The following is a 23,549-nucleotide window of genomic DNA, read 5'->3' on the forward strand; positions in this document are numbered from 1 at the left end:
CACACTGCATCCAAAACACCAGCCAGCACACAGCACCCACAACACCAGCCAGTACACAGCATCCACAACACCAGCCAGCATACAACACCCACAACATCAGCAAGCACACAGCACCCACAACACCAGCCAGTACACAGCACCCACAACACCAGACAGCACACAGCATCCACAACACCAGCCAGCATACAACATCCACAACACCAGCCAGCATACAGCACCCACAACACCAGCCAGCATACAGCACCCACAACACCAGCCAACACAAAGCACCCACCACACCAGCCAGCACACAGCATCCACAACACCAGCCAGCACACAGTACACACAGCATCCACAACACCAGCCAGCATACAGCACCCACAACACCAGCCAGTACACAGCACCCAAAACACAGGCCAGCACACAGTACCCACAACACCAGCCAATACACGGCACCCACAACACCAGTCAGCACACAGTACCCACAACACCAGCCAGCATACAGCACCCACAACACCAGCCAGCACATAGCACCCACAATACCAGCCAGCACACAGCACCCACAACACCAGCCAGTACACGGCATCCTCAACACCAGTCAACACACAGCACCCACAACACCAGCTAGCATACAGCACCCACAACACCAGCCAGCATACAGCACCTCCAACACCAGCCAGCACACAGCACCCACAACACCAGGCAGTATACAGCACCCACAACACCAGTCACCACACAGCAGCCACAACACCAGTAAGTACATGGCACCCACAACACCAGCCAACACATAGCACCCACAACACCAGGCAGTACACAGCACCCACAACACCAGTCAGTACACAGCACCCACAACACCAGTCAGCACACAGCACCCACAACACCAGCAAGCATACACCACCCACAACACCAGGCAGCATACAGCACCCACAACACCAGCCAGCACACAGCACCCACAACACCAGCAAGCATACAGCACCCACAATACCAGCCAGCATACAGCACCCACAACACCAGCCAGCACACAGCACCCACAACACCAACCAGCATACAGCACCCACAACACCAGCCAGCACATAGCACCCACAACACCAGCTAGCACACAGCACCCACAACAGCAGCCAGCACATAGCACCCACAACACCAGGCAGTACACAGCACCCACAACACCAGCCAGCATACAGCACCCACAACACCAGCCAGAATACAGCACCCACAACACCAGCCAACACATAGCACCCACAACACCAGCCTGCACACGGCACCAGCAACACCAGCCAGTACACAGCACCCACAACACCAGTCAGCACACAGCACCCACAACACCAGCCAGCACACAGCACCCACAACACGAGCCAGCACACAGCACCCACAACACAAGCCAGCACAAAGCACCCACAACACCAGCCAGCACACAGTACCCACAACACCAGCCAGTACACGGTACCCACAACACGAGCCAGCATACAACACCCTCAACACCAGCCAGCATACAGCACCCACAACACCAGCCAGCACACAGCACCCACAACACCAGGCAGTACACGGTACCCACAACACCAGTCAGCACACAGCACCCACAACACCACCCAGCACACAGCACCCACAACACCAGGCAGTACACGGTACACACAACACCAGTCAGCACACAGCACCCACAACAGCAGTCAGCACACAGCACCCACAACACCAGCCAGTACACGGCACCCACAACACCAGCCAGCACACAGCACCCACAAAACCAGCCAGCACACAGCACCCACAACACCAGCCAGCACATAGCACCCACAACACCAGCCTGCACATAGCACCCACAACACCAGCTAGCACACAGCACCCACAACACCAGTCAGCACACAGCACCCACAACACCAACCAGCACATAACACCCACAACACCAGCTAGCACACAGCACCCACAACACCAGCCAGCACACAGCACCCACAACACCAGCTAGCACACAGCACCCACAACACCAGCCAGCACACAGCACCCACAACACCAGCCAGCACATAGCACCCACAACACCAGGCAGTACACAGCACCCACAACACCAGCCAGCATACAACACCTGCCAGTATACAGCATCAACAACACCAGCCAGCATACAACACCCACAACACCAGCCAGCACATAGCACCCACAACCCCAGCCAGTACAAAGCACCCACAACACCAGCCCGCATACAGCACCCACAACACCAGCCAGTACACAGCATCCACAACACCAGCCAGCATACAACACCCACAACACCAGCCAGCATACAGCACCCACAACACCAGCCAGTACACAGCACCCACAACACCAGCCAGCACACAGTACCCACAGCACCAGCCAGCACACAGCATCCACAACACCAGCCAGCATACAGCACCCACAACACCAGACAGCACACAGCACCCAAAACACAGGCCAGCACACAGTACCCACAACACCAGCCAATACACGGCACCCACAACACCAGGCAGCACACAGTGCCCACAACACCAGCCAGCACACAGTACCCACAACACCATCTAGCATTCAGCACCCACAACACCAACCAGCTCACAGCACCCACAATACCACCCAGCACACAGCACCCACAACACCAGCCAGTACACGGCACCCACAACACCAGTCAGCACACAGCACCCACAACACCAGTCAGCACACAGCACCCACAACACCAGCCAGCACACAGTACCCACAATACCAGGCAGTACACAGCACCCACAACACCAAGTAGCACACAGCACCCACAACACCAGTAAGTACATGGCACCCACAACACCAGCCAGAACATAGCACCAACAACACCAGGCAGTACACAGCACCCCCAACACCAGTCAGCACACAGCACCCACAACACCAGCAAGCATACAGCACCCACAACACCAGCCAGCATACAGCACCTACAACACCAGCCAGCACACAGCACCCACAACACCAGCCAGCATACAGCACCCACAACACCAGCCAACATACAACACCCACAACACCAACCAGCATACAGCACCCACAACACCAGCCAGCACATAGCACCCACAACACCAGCCAGCACACAGCACCCACAACACCACAAAGCACATAGCACCCACAACACCAGGCAGTACACAGCACCCACAACACCAGCCAGCATACAGCACCCACAACACCAGCTAGCATACAACACCCACAACACCAGCCAGCATACAACACCCACAACACCAGCCAGCACACAGCACCTACAACACCAGCCAGCACACAACATCCACAACACCAGCCAGCATACAACACCCACAACACCATTCAGCACACAGCACCCACAACACCAGCCAGTATACGGCACCCACAACACCAGCCAGCACACAGTACCCACAACACCAGCCAGCATACAGCACCCACAGCAGCAGCCAGCACACAGCACCCACAACAACAGCCTGCTCACAGCACCCAAAACACCAGCAAGTACACAGCACTCACAATACCAGTCAGCACACAGCACCCACAACACCAGCCCGCACACAGCACCCACAACACGAGCCAGCACAACGCACCCACAACACCAGCCAGCATACAGCACCCACAACACCAGCCAGCACACAGTACCCTCAACACCAGCCAGCACACTGCATCCAAAACACCAGCCAGCACACAGCACCCACAACACCAGCCAGTACACAGCATCCACAACACCAGCCAGCATACAACACCCACAACATCAGCAAGCATACAGCACCCACAACACCAGCCAGTACACAGCACCCACAACACCAGACAGCACACAGCACCCACCACACCAGCTAGCACACAGCACCCACAACACCAGCCAGCATACAACACCCACCACACCATTCAGCACACAGCACCCACAACCCCAGCCAGTATACGGCACCCAGAACACCATCCAGCACACAGTACCCACAACACCAGCCAGCATACAGCACCAACAACACAAGCCAGCATACAGCACCCACAACACCAGCCAGTACACAGCACCCAAAACACAGGCCAGCACACAGTACCCACAACACCAGCCAATACACGGCACCCACAACACCAGTCAGCACACAGTACCCACAACACCAGCCAGCATACAGCACCCACAACACCAGCCAGCACACAGCACCCACAATACCAGCCAGCACACAGCACCCACAACACCAGCCAGTACACGGCATCCTCAACACCAGTCAACACACAGCACCCACAACACCAGCTAGCATACAGCACCCACAACAAAAGCCAGCATACAGCACCTCCAACACCAGCCAGCACACAGCACCCACAACACCAGGCAGTATACAGCACCCACAACACCAGTCACCACACAGCAGCCACAACACCAGTAAGTACATGGCACCCACAACACCAGCCAGCACATAGCACCCACAACACCAGGCAGTACACAGCACCCACAACACCAGTCAGCACACAGCACCCACAACACCAGCAAGCATACACCACCCACAACACCAGGCAGCATACAGCACCCACAACACCAGCCAGTACACAGCACCCACAACACCAGCAAGCATACAGCACCCACAACACCAGCCAGCATACAGCACCCACAACACCAGCCAGCACACAGCACCCACAACACCAACCAGCATACAGCACCCACAACACCAGCCAGCACATAGCACCCACAACACCAGCTAGCACACAGCACCCTGTTATGATCTCAGCCTACAGGAGAAACGAGTCTCCCTCCTTGAGAGTTATTCATCAAGCCCGACCTGATTAGAAGGTCTAGCAAATATTGAGGTGATAACCCATATGAAAAATGGTATGGTGGATTCAATGAACAATTTAAGATTATGGGCAGTGAAGAAGGAAACATATAGATGACTGGCTAGGAGATGGGGATATTTTGCTGGAGGCGTGAGGCTCGGCTTCCGGAGGACCTTGACCTCACTTGAGTGCCAGACATCGCAGGGGAAAGCTGCGCTCCGTGAGCTCCCGTCAGAAGGGAACCCCTAGTGATATATCTCGAAGAGAAGAGAAGTGTGTAGACGTGCCAGCTGTGGAACCGAGCTGGGAACGTTGTGGTATCAAGTCCTGGTCGACGAGCAGAGTTTAATAAGCTACTCAGAGGCATTTTCGTGGGCTGTGTGGAGCGCCCTGACCAGACGCCGTCAGAGGGAAAGCGCCCTCGATCAGTTAACCTGTGGTAAGCGCGATATACACCAGTTCATAGTGATTGTTTGTAGTTGGTCGTGTGCCCAGCGACAGTAGCAATGTTTATTTATAAGTTAGACATGTTTTAATAAGGCAGAAGGCCTGAAATAGGAGAGTGAAGAGGGAGGAGCACGGAGCGACGTCCATCCCCTCTGAGCTCTGACGGACGACTGAGGGAGCCCGGCTCCGGATGGAGGAAGACCCTCCCAGCGAGTGAGGACCGCCGCCAGGCGAGGTGGAGTATGGACCCGCCCAAAACGGGGGAGTCCACTCTCACTGTATGTAGAGGACAGATAGAGGTTTGAGGCAAGCATATTGTGTGGTTATTTTTGTTTATGTGTTAAAGGGGAACATTTTATTGGAGTGTCGATGGGTTGCAGGTTTGTCTTTGGGGAAGAAGTTGCTGAGAACTTCGAAGCCAGCAGATGAAGTAATTGATGAGACTCCCAAGGTAGTGGAGCAGAGGACCTCGAGCTGTGAGGAGAAGCAGCAGTGAAGAGGAGTGTCACGTGCTTCTGTAGAGGTGGAGAAGCACCATAGTTGCTCGAGGAAACTTCATGGTGTAGCAGCCAAGAGAGTTGTGGAGGACCCTAGCAGAAGAGTGAAGCACCGTAGTTGCTCAAGGAAACTTCATGATAGCAGCCTGGAGGAGCTGCAGAGGATCCTGGTAGTGAAGCCTGGAAGAACCTAAGGATATTAGGGTAGTGAACTTCCAGAGGTGGAAGGGGAAGTTCTGGTGGATTACTTATAGGGAGTTGATAGTGTTTGGTTGTCATTAGCGTGCAAGACGCAGTGAGAGGTGAGTGACTGTTGGCATTCTTACGTCAAGGAGTTTTTTATACTGAAGTATCAATGAACATTTATACTGGTATATGTTATTGCATTCAAATGCTGATTTTCTATATATATATGTTATCTTGCTGATGGTGCAACAGTGTATGAAGACTTGATCAACTTGAGGAGGTTAATAGTATCAGGTGGTGAACCAGGAGATAGGATACCACTTGATAAGCTGATAATAGAGTTCTGATGGTGTTGGAGTGCAACCTGATTGTGATATTATAGAGTATAGGATTCATTATTATTATATGTATGTATGTATCGTGTATGTGCTTTGTCCAGTAAATGTATCCCAATTTGCTGGTGTTTGCCCTTGTCCTAGTGAGGCTTCCCAGGAGGTAGTAAAGAAGGAGAGAGAGAGAGAGAAAGAACCAAGAACCACTGCTGTGGACAGGGTAAAAGGTAATACTAATAAGTCTAAAAGGGGATTGAGGAGATCATATCATCTAAGGTGAGAGTGGGGAGTCACAGCGGCTCGAGTGGGTGTGTGCACGTGACAACGAGGCTAAGTGTTGGAGCCGCATCCCCTAAACGTGTGACGTTGAGCCCCTCTCCAAGAGCCAGAAGTGCCAAGGGTGATCTCTTAGTATAAGCACTCTGCCGAGTTGTGGGTTGGGTTGTCCATAGAGAAGGATCAACGACGACAACACCAACCAACCCACAGTCTATAATAACCCACAACAGCAGCCAGCACATAGCACCCACAACACCAGGCAGTACACAGCACCCACAACACCAGCCAGCATACAGCACCCACAACACCAGCCAGAATACAGCACCCACAACACCAGCCAACACATAGCACCCACAACACCAGCCTGCACACGGCACCAGCAACACCAGCCAGTACACAGCACCCACAACACCAGTCAGCACACAGCACCCACAACACCAGCCAGCACACAGCACCCACAACACGAGCCAGCACACAGCACCCACAACACCAGCCAGCACAAAGCACCCACAACACCAGCCAGCATACAGCACCCACAAAACCAGCCAGCACACAGCACCCACAACACCAGCCAGCACATAGCACCCACAACACCAGCCAGCACACAGCACCTACAACACCAGCCAGCACACAGCATCCACAACACCAGCCAGCATACAACACCCACAACACCATTCAGCACACAGCACCCACAACACCAGCCAGTATACGGCACCCACAACACCAGCCAGCACACAGTACCCACAACACCAGCCAGCATACAGCACCCACAGCAGCAGCCAGCACACAGCACCCACAACAACAGCCTGCTCACAGCACCCAAAACACCAGCCAGTACACAGCACTCACAATACCAGTCAGCACACAGCACCCACAACACCAGCCAGCACACAGCACCCACAACACGAGCCAGCACACAGCACCCACAACACCAGCCAGCATACAGCACCCACAACACCAGCCAGCACACAGTACCCTCAACACCAGCCAGCACACTGCATCCACAACACCAGCCAGCACACAGCACCCACAACACCAGCCAGTACACAGCATCCACAACACCAGCCAGCATACAACACCCACAACATCAGCAAGCACACAGCACCCACGACACCAGCCAGTACACAGCACCCACAACACCAGTCAGCACACAGCACCCACAACACCAGCCAGCACACAGCACCCACAACACCAGCCAGTACACAGCATCCACAACACCAGCCAGCATACAACACCCACAACACCATTCAGCACACAGCACCCACAACACCAGCCAGTATACGGCACCCAGAACACCAGCCAGCACACAGTACCCACAACACCAGCCAGCATACAGCACCAACAACACCAGCCAGCATACTGCACCCACAACACCAGCCAGCACACAGCACCCACAACACCAGCCAGTACACGGCACCCACAACAATAGTCATCAAACTTCACCCACAACACCAGCCAGCACACAACACCCACAACCCAAGCCAGCACACAGTACCCACAACACCAGCCAGTACACGGCACCCACAACACCAGTCAGTACACGGTACCCACAACACCAGTCAGCACACAGCACCCACAACACCAGCCAGCACACAGCACCCACAACACCAGCCAGCACACAGCAACCACAACACCAGTAAGAACATGGCACCCACAACCCCAGCCAGCATACAGCACCCACAACACCAGCCAGCACACAGCACACGCAACACCAGCCAGCACATAGCACCTACAACACCAGCTAGCACACAACACCCACAACACCCACAACACCAGCCCGCACACAGCACCCACAACACCAGCAAGCACATATCACCCACAACACCAGCTAGCACACAGCACCCACAACACCAGCCAGCACACAGCACCCACTACACAAGCAAGCACATAGCACCCACAACACTAGGCAGTACACAGCACCCACAACACCAGCCAGCATACAGCACCCACAACACCAGCCAGCATACAGCACCCACAACACCAGCCAGCACACAGCACCCACAACACCAGCCAGCATACAGCACCAACAACACCAGCTAGCATACAATACCCACAACACCAGCCAGCATACAGCACCCACAACACCAGCCAGCACACAACACCCACAACACCAGCCAGCACACAGCACCCACAACACCAGCCAGCACATAGCACCAACAACACCAGGCAGTACACAGCACCCACAACACCAGCCAGCGTACAGCACCCACAACACCAGCCAGCATACAACACCCACAACACCAGCCAGCATACAACAACCACAACACCAGCCAGCATACAACACCCACAACAACAGCCAGTACACAGCATCCACAACACCAGCCAGCATACAACACCCACAACACCAGCCAGCACATAGCACCCACAACACCAGTCAGTACACAGCACCCACAACACCAGCCAGCATACAGCACCCACAACACCCGCCAGTACACAGCATCCACAACACCAGCCAGCATACAACACCCACAACACCAGCCAGCATACAGCACCCACAATACCAGCCAGTACAATGCACCCACAACACCAGCCAGCACACAGCACCCACAACACCAGCCAGCACACAGCATCCACAACACCAGCCAGCATACAACAACCACAACACCAGCCAGCATACAACACCCACAACAACAGCCAGTACACAGCATCCACAACACCAGCCAGCATACAACACCCACAACACCAGCCAGCACATAGCACCCACAACACCAGTCAGTATACAGCACCCACAACACCAGCCAGCATACAGCACCCACAATACCAGCCAGTACAATGCACCCACAACACCAGCCAGCACACAGCACCAGCCAGCACACAGCATCCACAACACCAGCCAGCATACAACACCCACAACCCCAGCCAGCATACAGCACCCACAACACCAGCCAGCATACAGCACCCACAACACCAGCCAACACATAGCACCCACAACACCAGCCTGTACACAGCACTCACAACACCAGCCAGCACACAGTACCCACAGCACCAGCCAGCATACAGTACCCACAGCACCAGCCAGCACACAGCATCCACAACACCAGCCAGCATACAGCACCCACAACACCAGCCAGCACACAGCACCCACAACACCAACCAGCACATAGCACCCACAACACCAGCTAGCACACAGCACCCACAACACCAGCCAGCACACAGCACCCACAACACCAGCTAGCACACAGCACCCACAACACCAGGCAGCACACAGCACCCACAACACCAGCCAGCACATAGCACCCACAACACCAGGCAGTACACAGCACCCACAACACCAGCCAGCATACAACACCCACAACACCAGCCAGTATACAGCATCCACAACACCAGCCAGCATACAACACCTACAACACCAGCCAGCACATAGCACCAAAACCCCAACCAGTACAAAGCACCCACAACACCAGCCAGCATACAGCACCCACAACACCAGCCAGTAAACAGCATCCACAACACAAGCCAGCATACAACACTCACAACACCAGCCAGCAAACAGCACCCACAACACCAACCAGTACACATCACCCACAACACCAGCCAGCATACAGCACCCACAACACCAGCCAGCATACAACACCCACAACACCAGCCAGCACACAGCATCCACAACACCAGCAAGCATACAGCACCCACAACACCTGCCAGTACACAGCATCCACAACACCAGCCAGCATACAACACCCACAACACCAGCCAGCATACAGCACCCACAACACCAGTCAGTACACAGCACCCACAACACCAGCCATCACACAGCACCCACCACACCAGCCAGCACACAGCATCCACAACACCAGCCAGCATACAACACCCACAACACCAGCCAGCATAAAGCACCCACAACACCAGCCATCATACAGCACCCACCACACCAGCCAGCATAAAGCACCCACATCACCAGCCAACACAAAGCACCCACAACACCAGCCAGTACACAGCACCCACAACACCAGCCAGCACACAGTACCCACAGCACCAGCCAGCACACAGCATCCACAACACCAGCCAGCATACAGCACCCACAACACCAGCCAGCACACAGCACCCAAAACACAGGCCAGCACACAGTACCCACAACACCAGCCAATACACGGCACCCACAACACCAGTCAGCACACAGTACCCACAACACCAGCCAGCACACAGTAATCACAACACCATCTAGCATTCAACACCCACAACACCAGCCAGCACACAGCACCCACAATACCAGCCTGCACACAGCACCCACAACACCAGCCAGTACAATGCACCCACAACACCAGCCAGCACACAGCACCCACAACACCAGCCAGCACACAGCATCCACAACACCAGCCAGCATACAACAACCACAACACCAGCCAGCATACAACACCCACAACAACAGCCAGTACACAGCATCCACAACACCAGCCAGCATACAACACCCACAACACCAGCCAGCACATAGCACCCACAACACCAGTCAGTACACAGCACCCACAACACCAGCCAGCATACAGCACCCACAATACCAGCCAGTACAATGCACCCACAACACCAGCCAGCACACAGCACCCACAACACCAGCCAGCACACAGCATCCACAACACCAGCCAGCATACAACACCCACAACCCCAGCCAGCATACAGCACCCACAACACCAGCCAGCATACAGCACCCACAACACCAGCCAACACATAGCACCCACAACACCAGCCTGTACACAGCACTCACAACACCAGCCAGCACACAGTACCCACAGCACCAGCCAGCATACAGTACCCACAGCACCAGCCAGCACACAGTATCCACAACACCAGCCAGCATACAGCACCCACAACACCAGCTAGCACACAGCACCCACAACACCAGGCAGCACACAGCACCCACAACACCAGCCAGCACATAGCACCCACAACACCAGGCAGTACACAGCACCCACAACACCAGCCAGCATACAACACCCACAACAACAGCCAGTACACAGCATCCACAACACCAGCCAGCATACAACACCCACAACACCAGCCAGCACATAGCACCCACAACACCAGTCAGTACACAGCACCCACAACACCAGCCAGCATACAGCACCCACAACACCCGCCAGTACACAGCATCCACAACACCAGCCAGCATACAACACCCACAACACCAGCCAGCATACAGCACCCACAATACCAGCCAGTACAATGCACCCACAACACCAGCCAGCACACAGCACCCACAACACCAGCCAGCACACAGCATCCACAACACCAGCCAGCATACAGCACCCACAATACCAGCCAGTACAATGCACCCACAACACCAGCCAGCACACAGCACCCACAACACCAGCCAGCACACAGCATCCACAACACCAGCCAGCATACAACACCCACAACCCCAGCCAGCATACAGCACCCACAACACCAGCCAGCATACAGCACCCACAACACCAGCCAACACATAGCACCCACAACACCAGCCTGTACACAGCACTCACAACACCAGCCAGCACACAGTACCCACAGCACCAGCCAGCATACAGTACCCACAGCACCAGCCAGCACACAGCATCCACAACACCAGCCAGCATACAGCACCCACAACACCAGCTAGCACACAGCACCCACAACACCAGGCAGCACACAGCACCCACAACACCAGCCAGCACATAGCACCCACAACACCAGGCAGTACACAGCACCCACAACACCAGCCAGCATACAACACCCACAACACCAGCCAGTATACAGCATCCACAACACCAGCCAGCATACAACACCTACAACACCAGCCAGCACATAGCACCAAAACCCCAACCAGTACAAAGCACCCACAACACCAGCCAGCATACAGCACCCACAACACCAGCCAGTAAACAGCATCCACAACACAAGCCAGCATACAACACTCACAACACCAGCCAGCAAACAGCACCCACAACACCAACCAGTACACATCACCCACAACACCAGCCAGCATACAGCACCCACAACACCAGCCAGCATACAACACCCACAACACCAGCCAGCACACAGCATCCACAACACCAGCAAGCATACAGCACCCACAACACCTGCCAGTACACAGCATCCACAACACCAGCCAGCATACAACACCCACAACACCAGCCAGCATACAGCACCCACAACACCAGTCAGTACACAGCACCCACAACACCAGCCATCACACAGCACCCACCACACCAGCCAGCACACAGCATCCACAACACCAGCCAGCATACAACACCCACAACACCAGCCAGCATAAAGCACCCACAACACCAGCCATCATACAGCACCCACCACACCAGCCAGCATAAAGCACCCACATCACCAGCCAACACAAAGCACCCACAACACCAGCCAGTACACAGCACCCACAACACCAGCCAGCACACAGTACCCACAGCACCAGCCAGCACACAGCATCCACAACACCAGCCAGCATACAGCACCCACAACACCAGCCAGCACACAGCACCCAAAACACAGGCCAGCACACAGTACCCACAACACCAGCCAATACACGGCACCCACAACACCAGTCAGCACACAGTACCCACAACACCAGCCAGCACACAGTAATCACAACACCATCTAGCATTCAACACCCACAACACCAGCCAGCACACAGCACCCACAATACCAGCCTGCACACAGCACCCACAACACCAGCCAGTACACGGCACCCACAACACCAGTCAGCACACAGCACCCACAACTCCAGCCAGCACACAGCACCCACAACACCAGCCAGCACACAGTACCCACAACACCAGCCAATACACGGCACCCACAACACCAGTCAGCACACAGCACCCACAACACCAGCTAGCATACAGCACCCACAACACCAGCCAGCATACAGCACCTCCAACACCAGCCAGCACACAGCACCAACAACACCAGGCAGTACACAGCACTTACAACACCAGGTAGCACACAGCACCCACAACACCAGTAAGTACATGGCACCCACAACACCAGCCAGAACATAGCACCCACAACACCAGGCAGTACACAGCCCCCACAACACCAATCAGCACACAGCACCCACAACACCAGCAAGCATACAGCACCCACAACACCAGCCAGCATACAGCACCTACAACACCAGCCAGCACACAGCACCCACAACACCAGCCAGCATACAACACCCACAACACCAGCCTGCACACAGCATCCACAACACCAGCAAGCATACAGCACCCACAACACCTGCCAGTACACAGCATCCACAACACCAGCCAGCATACAACACCCACAACACCAGCCAGCATACAGCACCACAACACCAGTCAGTACACAGCACCCACAACACCAGCCATCACACAGCACCCACCACACCAGCCAGCACACAGCATCCACAACACCAGCCAGCATACAACACCCACAACACCAGCCAGCATAAAGCACCCACAACACCAGCCATCACACAGCACCCACCACACCAGCCAGCATAAAGCACCCACATCACCAGCCAACACAAAGCACCCACAACACCAGCCAGTACACAGCACCCACAACACCAGCCAGCACACAGTACCCACAGCACCAGCCAGCACACAGCATCCACAACACCAGCCAGCATACAGCACCCACAACACCAGCCAGCACACAGCACCCAAAACACAGGCCAGCACACAGTACCCACAACACCAGCCAATACACAGCACCCACAACACCATTCAGCACACAGTACCCACAACACCAGCCAGCACACAGTAATCACAACACCATCTAGCACTCAACACCCACAACACCAGCCAGCACACAGCACCCACAATACCAGCCAGCACACAGCACCCACAACACCAGCCAGTACACGGCACCCACAACACCAGTCAGCACACAGCACCCACAATTCCAGCCAGCACACAGCACCCACAACACCAGCCAGCACACAGTACCCACAACACCAGCCAATACACGGCACCCACAACACCAGTCAGCACACAGCACCCACAACACCAGCTAGCATACAGCACCCACAACACCAGCCAGCATACAGCACCTCCAACACCAGCCAGCACACAGCACCAACAACACCAGGCAGTACACAGCACTTACAACACCAGGTAGCACACAGCACCCACAACACCAGTAAGTACATGGCACCCACAACACCAGCTAGAACATATAACCCACAACACCAGGCAGTACACAGCACCCACAACACCAATCAGCACACAGCACCCACAACACCAGCAAGCATACAGCACCCACAACACCAGCCAACATACAACACCCACAACACCAACCAGCATACAGCACCCACAACACCAGCCAGCACATAGCATCCACAACACCAGCCAGCACACAGCACCCACAACACCAACCAGCACATAGCACCCACAACACCAGGCAGTACACAGCACCCACAACACCAGCCTGCATACAGCACCCACAACACCAGCCAGCATACAAAACCCACAACACCAGCCAGCATACAACACCCACAACACCAGCCAGCGTACAACACCCACAACACCAGCCAGTACACAGCACCCACAACACCAGCCAGCACACAGCACCCACAACACCAGCCAGCACACAGCATCCACAACACCAGCCAGCATACAGCACCCACAACACCAGCCAGCACACAGCACCCAAAACACAGGCCAGCACACAGTACCCACAACACCAGCCAATACACGGCACCCACAACACCAGTCAGCACACAGTACCCACAACACCAGCCAGCACACAGTAATCACAACACCATCTAGCATTCAACACCCACAACACCAGCCAGTACACGGCACCCACAACACCAGTCAGCACACAGCACCCACAATACCAGCCAGCACACAGCACCCACAACACCAGCCAGTACACGGCACCCACAACACCAGTCAGAACACAGCACCCACAACTCCAGCCAGCACACAGCACCCACAACACCAGCCAGCACACAGTACCCACAACACCAGCCAATACACGGCACCCACAACACCAGTCAGCACACAGCACCCACAACACCAGCTAGCATACAGCACCCACAACACCAGCCAGCATACAGCACCTCCAACACCAGCCAGCACACAGCACCAACAACACCAGGCAGTACACAGCACTTACAACACCAGATAGCACACAGCACCCACAACACCAGTAAGTACATGGCACCCACAACACCAGCCAGAACATAGCACCCACAACACCAGGCAGTACACAGCACCCACAACACCAATCAGCACACAGCACCCACAACACCAGCAAGCATACAGCACCCACAACACCAGCCAACATACAACACCCACAACACCAACCAGCATACAGCACCCACAACACCAGCCAGCACATAGCATCCACAACACCAGCCAGCACACAGCACCCACAACACCAACCAGCACATAGCACCCACAACACCAGGCAGTACACAGCACCCACAACACCAGCCTGCATACAGCACCCACAACACCAGCCAGCATACAACACCCACAACACCAGCCAGCATACAACACCCACAACACCAGCCAGCATACAACACCCACAACACCAGCCAGTACACAGCACCCACAACACCAGCCAGCACACAGCACCTACAACACCAGTCAGCACACAGCACCCACAACACCAGCCAGTATACGGCATCCACAACACCAGCCAGCACACAGTACCCACAACACCAGCCAACATACAGCATCCACAGCATCAGCCAGCACACAGCACCCACAACAACAGCCTGCACACAGCACCCAAAACACCAGCCAGTACACAGCACTCACAATACCAGTCAGCACACAGCACCCACAACACCAGCCAGCACACCGCACCCACAACACGAGCCAGCACACAGCATCCACAACACCAGCCAGCATACAGCACCCACAACATCAGCCAGCACACAGCACCCGCAACACCAGCCAGTACACAGCACCCACAACACCAGCCAGCACACAGCACCCACCACACCAGCCAGTACACAGCACCTACAACACCAGCCAGCATACAACACCCACAACACCATTCAGCACACAGCACCCACAACACCAGCCAGTATACGGCACCCAGAACACCAGCCAGCACACAGTACCCACAACACCAGCCAGCATACAGAACCAACAACACCAGCCAGCATACAGCACCCACAACACCAGCCAGCACACAGCACCCACAACACCATCCAGTACACGGCACCCACAACAATAGTCATCAAACTTCACCCACAACACCAGCCATCTCAGCACCCACAACCCAAGCCAGCACACAGTACCCACAACACCAGCCAGTACACGGCACCCACAACACCAGCCAGTACACGGTACCCACAACACCAGTCAGCACACAGCACCCACAACACCAGCCAGCACACAGCACCCACAACACCAGCCAGCACACAGCACCCACAACACCAGTAAGTACATGGCACCCACAACCCCAGCCAGCATACAGCACCCACAACACCAGCCAGCACACAGCACACGCAACACCAGCCAGCAGATAGCACCTACAACACCCGGCGGCACACAGCACCCACAACACCCACAACACCAACCCGCACACAGCACCCAAAACACCAGCAAGCACATATCACCCACAACACCAGCTAGCACACAGCACCCACAACACCAGCCAGCACATAGCACCCACAACACCAGGCAGTACACAGCACCCACAACACCAGCCAGCATACAGCACCCACAACACCAGCCAGCACACAGCACCCACAACACCAGCTAGCATACAGCACCCACAACACCAGCCAGCATACAACACCCACAACTCCAGCCAGCATATAGCACCCACAACACCATTAAGCACATAGAACCCACAACAGCAAACAGTACACAGCACCCACAACACCAGCCAGCATACAACCCCCACAACACGAGCCAGCACACAGCACCCTCAACACCAGCCAGCACACAGTACCTACAACACCAGCCAGCACACAGTACCCACAACACCAGCCAGTACACGGCACCCACAACACCAGTCAGCACACAGCACGCACAACACCTGCCAGCATACAGCACCCACAACACCAGCCAGCATACAGCACCCACAACACCAGCCAGCACACAGCACCCACAACACCAGCCAGCATACAGCACCAACATCATCAGCCAGCATAGAATACCCACAACACCAGCCAGCATACAGCACCCACAACACCAGCCAGCACATAGCACCCACAACACCAATCAGCACACAGCACCCACAACACCAGCCAGCATACAACACCCACAACACCAGCCAGCATACAACAACCACAACACCAGCCAGCATACAACACCCACAACAACAGCCAGTACACAGCATCCACAACACCAGCTAGCATACAACACCCACAACACCAGCCAGCACATAGCACCCACAACACCAGTCAGTACACAGCACCCACAACACCAGCCAGCATACAGCACCCACAACACCCGCCAGTACACAGCACCCACAACACCAGCCAGCATACAGCACCCACAACACCCGCCAGTACACAGCATCCACAACACCAGCCAGCATACAACACCCACAACACCAGCCAGCATACAGCACCCACAATACCAGCCAGTACAATGCACCCACAACACCAGCCAGCACACAGCACCCACAACACCAGCAAGCACACAGCATCCACAACACCAGCCAGCATACAACACCCACAACCCCAGCCAGCATACAGCACCCACAACACCAGCCAGCATACAGCACCCACAACACCAGCCAACACATAGCACCCACAACACCAGCCTGTACACAGCACTCACAACACCAGCCAGCACAGAGTACCCACAGCACCAGCCAGCATTCAGTACCCACAGCACCAGCCAGCACACAGTCCACAACACCAGCCAGCATACAGCACCCACAACACCAGCCAGCGCACAGCACCCACAACACCAACCAGCACATAGCACCCACAACACCAGCTAGCACACAGCACCCACAACACCAGCCAGCACACAGCACCCACAACACCAGCTAGCACACAGCACCCACAACACCAGCCAGCACACAGCACCCACAACACCAGCCAGCACATAGCACCCACAACACCAGGCAGTACACAGCACCCACAACACCAGCCAGCATACAACACCCACAACACCAGCCAGCATACAGCACCCACAACACCAGTCATTACACAGCACCCACAACACCAGCCATCACACAGCACCCACCACACCAGCCAGCACACAGCATCCACAACACCAGCCAGCATACAACACCCACAACACCAGCCAGCATAAAGCACCCACAACACCAGCCATCACACAGCACCCACCACACCAGCCAGCATAAAGCACCCACATCACCAGCCAACACAAAGCACCCACAACACCAGCCAGTACACAGCACCCACAACACCAGCCAGCACACAGTACCCACAGCACCAACCAGCACACAGCATCCACAACACCAGCCAGCATACAGCACCCACAACACCAGCCAGCACACAGCACCCAAAACACAGGCCAGCACACAGTACCCACAACACCAGCCAATACAAGGCACCCACAACACCAGTCAGCACACAGTACCCACAACACCAGCCAGCACACAGTAATCACAACACCATCTAGCATTCAACACCCACAACACCAGCCAGCACACAGCAACCACAATACCAGCCAGCACACAGCACCCACAACACCAGCCAGTACACGGCACCCACAACACCAGTCAGCACACAGCACCCTCAACTCCAGCCAGCACACAGCACCCACAACACCAGCCAGCACACAGTACCCACAACTCCAGCCAATACACGGCACCCACAACACCAGTCAGCACACAGCACCCACAACACCAGCTAGCACACAGCACCCACAACACCAGCCAGCACACAGCACCAACAACTCCAGGCAGTACACAGCACTTACAACACCAGGTAGCACACAGCACCCACAACACCAGTAAGTACATGGCACCCACAACACCAGCCAGAACATAGCACCCACAACACCAGGCAGTACACAGCACCCACAACTCCAATCAGCACACAGCACCCACAACACCAGCAAGCATACAGCACCCACAACACCAGCCAGCATACAGCACCTACAACACCAGCCAGCACACAGCACCCACAACACCAGCCAGCATACAGCACCCACAACACCAGCCAACATACAACACCCACAACACCAACCAGCATACAGCACCCACAACACCAGCCAGCACATAGCATCCACAACACCAGCCAGCACACAGCACCCACAACACCAACCAGCACATAGCACCCACAACACCAGGCAGTACACAGCACCCACAACACCAGCCTGCATACAGCACCCACAACACCAGCCAGCATACAACACCCACAACACCAGCCAGCATACAACACCCACAACACCAGCCAGCATACAACACCCACAACACCAGCCAGTACACAGCACCCACAACACCAGCCAGCACACAGCACCTACAACACCAGTCAGCACACAGCACCCACAACACCAGCCAGTATACGGCATCCACAACACCAGCCAGCACACAGTACCCACAACACCAGCCAGCATACAGCATCCACAGCATCAGCCAGCACACAGCACCCACAACAACAGCCTGCACACAGCACCCAAAACACCAGCCAGGACACAGCACTCACAATACCAGTCAGCACACAGCACCCACAACACCAGCCAGCACACAGCACCCACAACACGAGCCAGCACACAGCACCCACAACACCGGCCAGCATACAGCACCCACAACACCGGCCAGCACACAGCACCCACAACACCAGCCATTACACAGCATCCACAACACCAGCCAGCATACAACACCCACAACATCAGCCAGCACACAGCACCCGCAACACCAGCCAGTACACAGCACCCACAACACCAGCCAACACACAGCACCCACAACACCAGCCAGCACACAGCACCCACAACACCAGCCAGCATACAACACCCACAACACCATTCAGCACACAGCACCCACAACACCAGCCAGTATACGGCACCCAGAACACCAGCCAGCACACAGTACCCACAACACCAGACAGCATACAGCACCAACAACACCAGCCAGCATACAGCCCCCACAACACCAGCTAGCACACAGCACCCACAACACCAGCCAGCACACAGCACCAACAACACCAGGCAGTACACAGCACTTACAACACCATGTAGCACACAGCACCCACAACACCAGTAAGTACATGGCACCCACAACACCAGCCAGAACATAGCACCCACAACACCAGGCAGTACACAGCACCCACAACTCCAATCAGCACACAGCACCCACAACACCAGCAAGCATACAGCACCCACAACACCAGCAAGCATACAGCACCCACAACACCAGCCAGCATACAGCACCTACAACACCAGCCAGCACACAGCACCCACAACACCAGCCAGCATACAGCACCCACAACACCAGCCAACATACAACACCCACAACACCAACCAGCATACAGCACCCACAACACCAGCCAGCACATAGCATCCACAACACCAGCCAGCACACAGCACCCACAACACCAACCAGCACATAGCACCCACAACACCAGGCAGTACACAGCACCCACAACACCAGCCTGCATACAGCACCCACAACACCAGCCAGCATACAACACCCACAACACCAGCCAGCATACAACACCCACAACACCAGCCAGCATACAACACCCACAACACCAGCCAGTACACAGCACCCACAACACCAGCCAGCACACAGCACCTACAACACCAGTCAGCACACAGCACCCACAACACCAGCCAGTATACGGCATCCACAACACCAGCCAGCACACAGTACCCACAACACCAGCCAGCATACAGCATCCACAGCATCAGCCAGCACACAGCACCCACAACAACAGCCTGCACACAGCACCCAAAACACCAGCCAGGACACAGCACTCACAATACCAGTCAGCACACAGCACCCACAACACCAGCCAGCACACAGCACCCACAACACCAGCCAGCACACAGCACCCACAACACCGGCCAGCATACAGCACCCACAACACCGGCCAGCACACAGCACCCACAACACCAGCCATTACACAGCATCCACAACACCAGCCAGCATACAACACCCACAACATCAGCCAGCACACAGCACCCGCAACACCAGCCAGTACACAGCACCCACAACACCAGCCAACACACAGCACCCACAACACCAGCCAGCACACAGCACCCACAACACCAGCCAGCATACAACAGCCACAACACCATTCAGCACACAGCACCCACAACACCAGCCAGTATACGGCACCCAGAACACCAGCCAGCACACAGTACCCACAACACCAGACAGCATACAGCACCAACAACACCAGCCAGCATACAGCCCCCACAACACCAGCCAGCACACAGCACCCACAACACCAGCTAGTACACGGCACCCACAACAATAGTCATCAAACTTCACCCACAACACCATCCAGCTCACAGCACCCACAACCCATGCCAACACACAGTACCCACAACACCAGCCAGTACACGGCACCCACAACACCAGCCAGTACACGGTACCCACAACACCAGTCAGCACACAGCACCCACAACACTAGCCAGCACACAGCACCCACAACACCAGCCAGCACACAGCACCCACAACACCAGTAAGTACATGGCACCCACAACCCCAGCCAGCATACAGCACCCACAACACCAGCCAGCACACAGCACACGCAACACCAGCCAGTAGATAGCACCTACAACACCCGGCGGCACACAGCACCCACAACACCCACAACACCAACCCGCACACAGCACCCACAACACCAGCAAGCACATATCACCCACAACACCAGCTAGCACACAGCACCCACAACACCAGCCAGCACACAGCACCCACAACACCAGCTAGCACACAGCACCCACAACACCAGCCAGCACACAGCACCCACTACACCAGCCAGCACATAGCACCCACAACACCAGGTAGTACACAGCACCCACAACACCAGCCAGCATACAGCACCCACAACACCAGCCAGCACACAGCACCCACAACACCAGCTAGCATACAGCACCCACAACACCAGCCAACATACAACACCCACAACACCAACCAGCATACAGCACCCACAACACCAGCCAGCACATAGCATCCACAACACCAGCCAGCACACAGCACCCACAACACCAACCAGCACATAGCACCCACAACACCAGGCAGTACACAGCACCCACAACACCAGCCTGCATACAGCACCCACAACACCAGCCAGCATACAACACCCACAACACCAGCCAGCATACAACACCCACAACACCAGCCAGCATACAACACCCACAACACCAGCCAGTACACAGCACCCACAACACCAGCCAGCACACAGCACCCACAACACCAGCCAGCACACAGCATCCACAACACCAGCCAGCATACAGCACCCACAACACCAGCCAGCACACAGCACCCACAACACCAGCTAGCACACAGCACCCACAACACCAGCCAGCACATAGCACCCACAACACCAGGCAGTACACAGCACCCACAACACCAGCCAGCATACAGCACCCACAACACCAGCCAGCACACAGCACCCACAACACCAGCTAGCATACAGCACCCACAACACCAGCCAGCATACAACACCCACAACTCCAGCCAGCATACAGCACCCACAACACCATTAAGCACATAGAACCCACAACACCAAACAGTACACAGCACCCACAACACCAGCCAGCATACAACCCCCACAACACGAGCCAGCACACAGCACCCACAACACCAGCTAGCATACAGCACCCACAACACCAGCCAACATACAACACCCACAACACCAACCAGCATACAGCACCCACAACACCAGCCAGCACATAGCATCCACAACACCAGCCAGCACACAGCACCCACAACACCAGCTAGCACACAGCACCCACAACACCAGCCAGCACATAGCACCCACAACACCAGGCAGTACACAGCACCCACAACACCAGCCAGCATACAGCACCCACAACACCAGCCAGCACACAGCACCCACAACACCAGCTAGCACACAGCACCCACAACACCAGCCAGCACACAGCACCCACTACACCAGCCAGCACATAGCACCCACAACACCAGGTAGTACACAGCACCCACAACACCAGCCAGCATACAGCACCCACAACACCAGCCAGCACACAGCACCCACAACACCAGCTAGCATACAGCACCCACAACACCAGCCAACATACAACACCCACAACACCAACCAGCATACAGCACCCACAACACCAGCCAGCACATAGCATCC

The sequence above is a fragment of the Procambarus clarkii genome, chromosome 13 (genome assembly GCF_040958095.1).
Source record: "Procambarus clarkii isolate CNS0578487 chromosome 13, FALCON_Pclarkii_2.0, whole genome shotgun sequence".
NCBI lineage: Eukaryota > Metazoa > Arthropoda > Malacostraca > Decapoda > Cambaridae > Procambarus > Procambarus clarkii.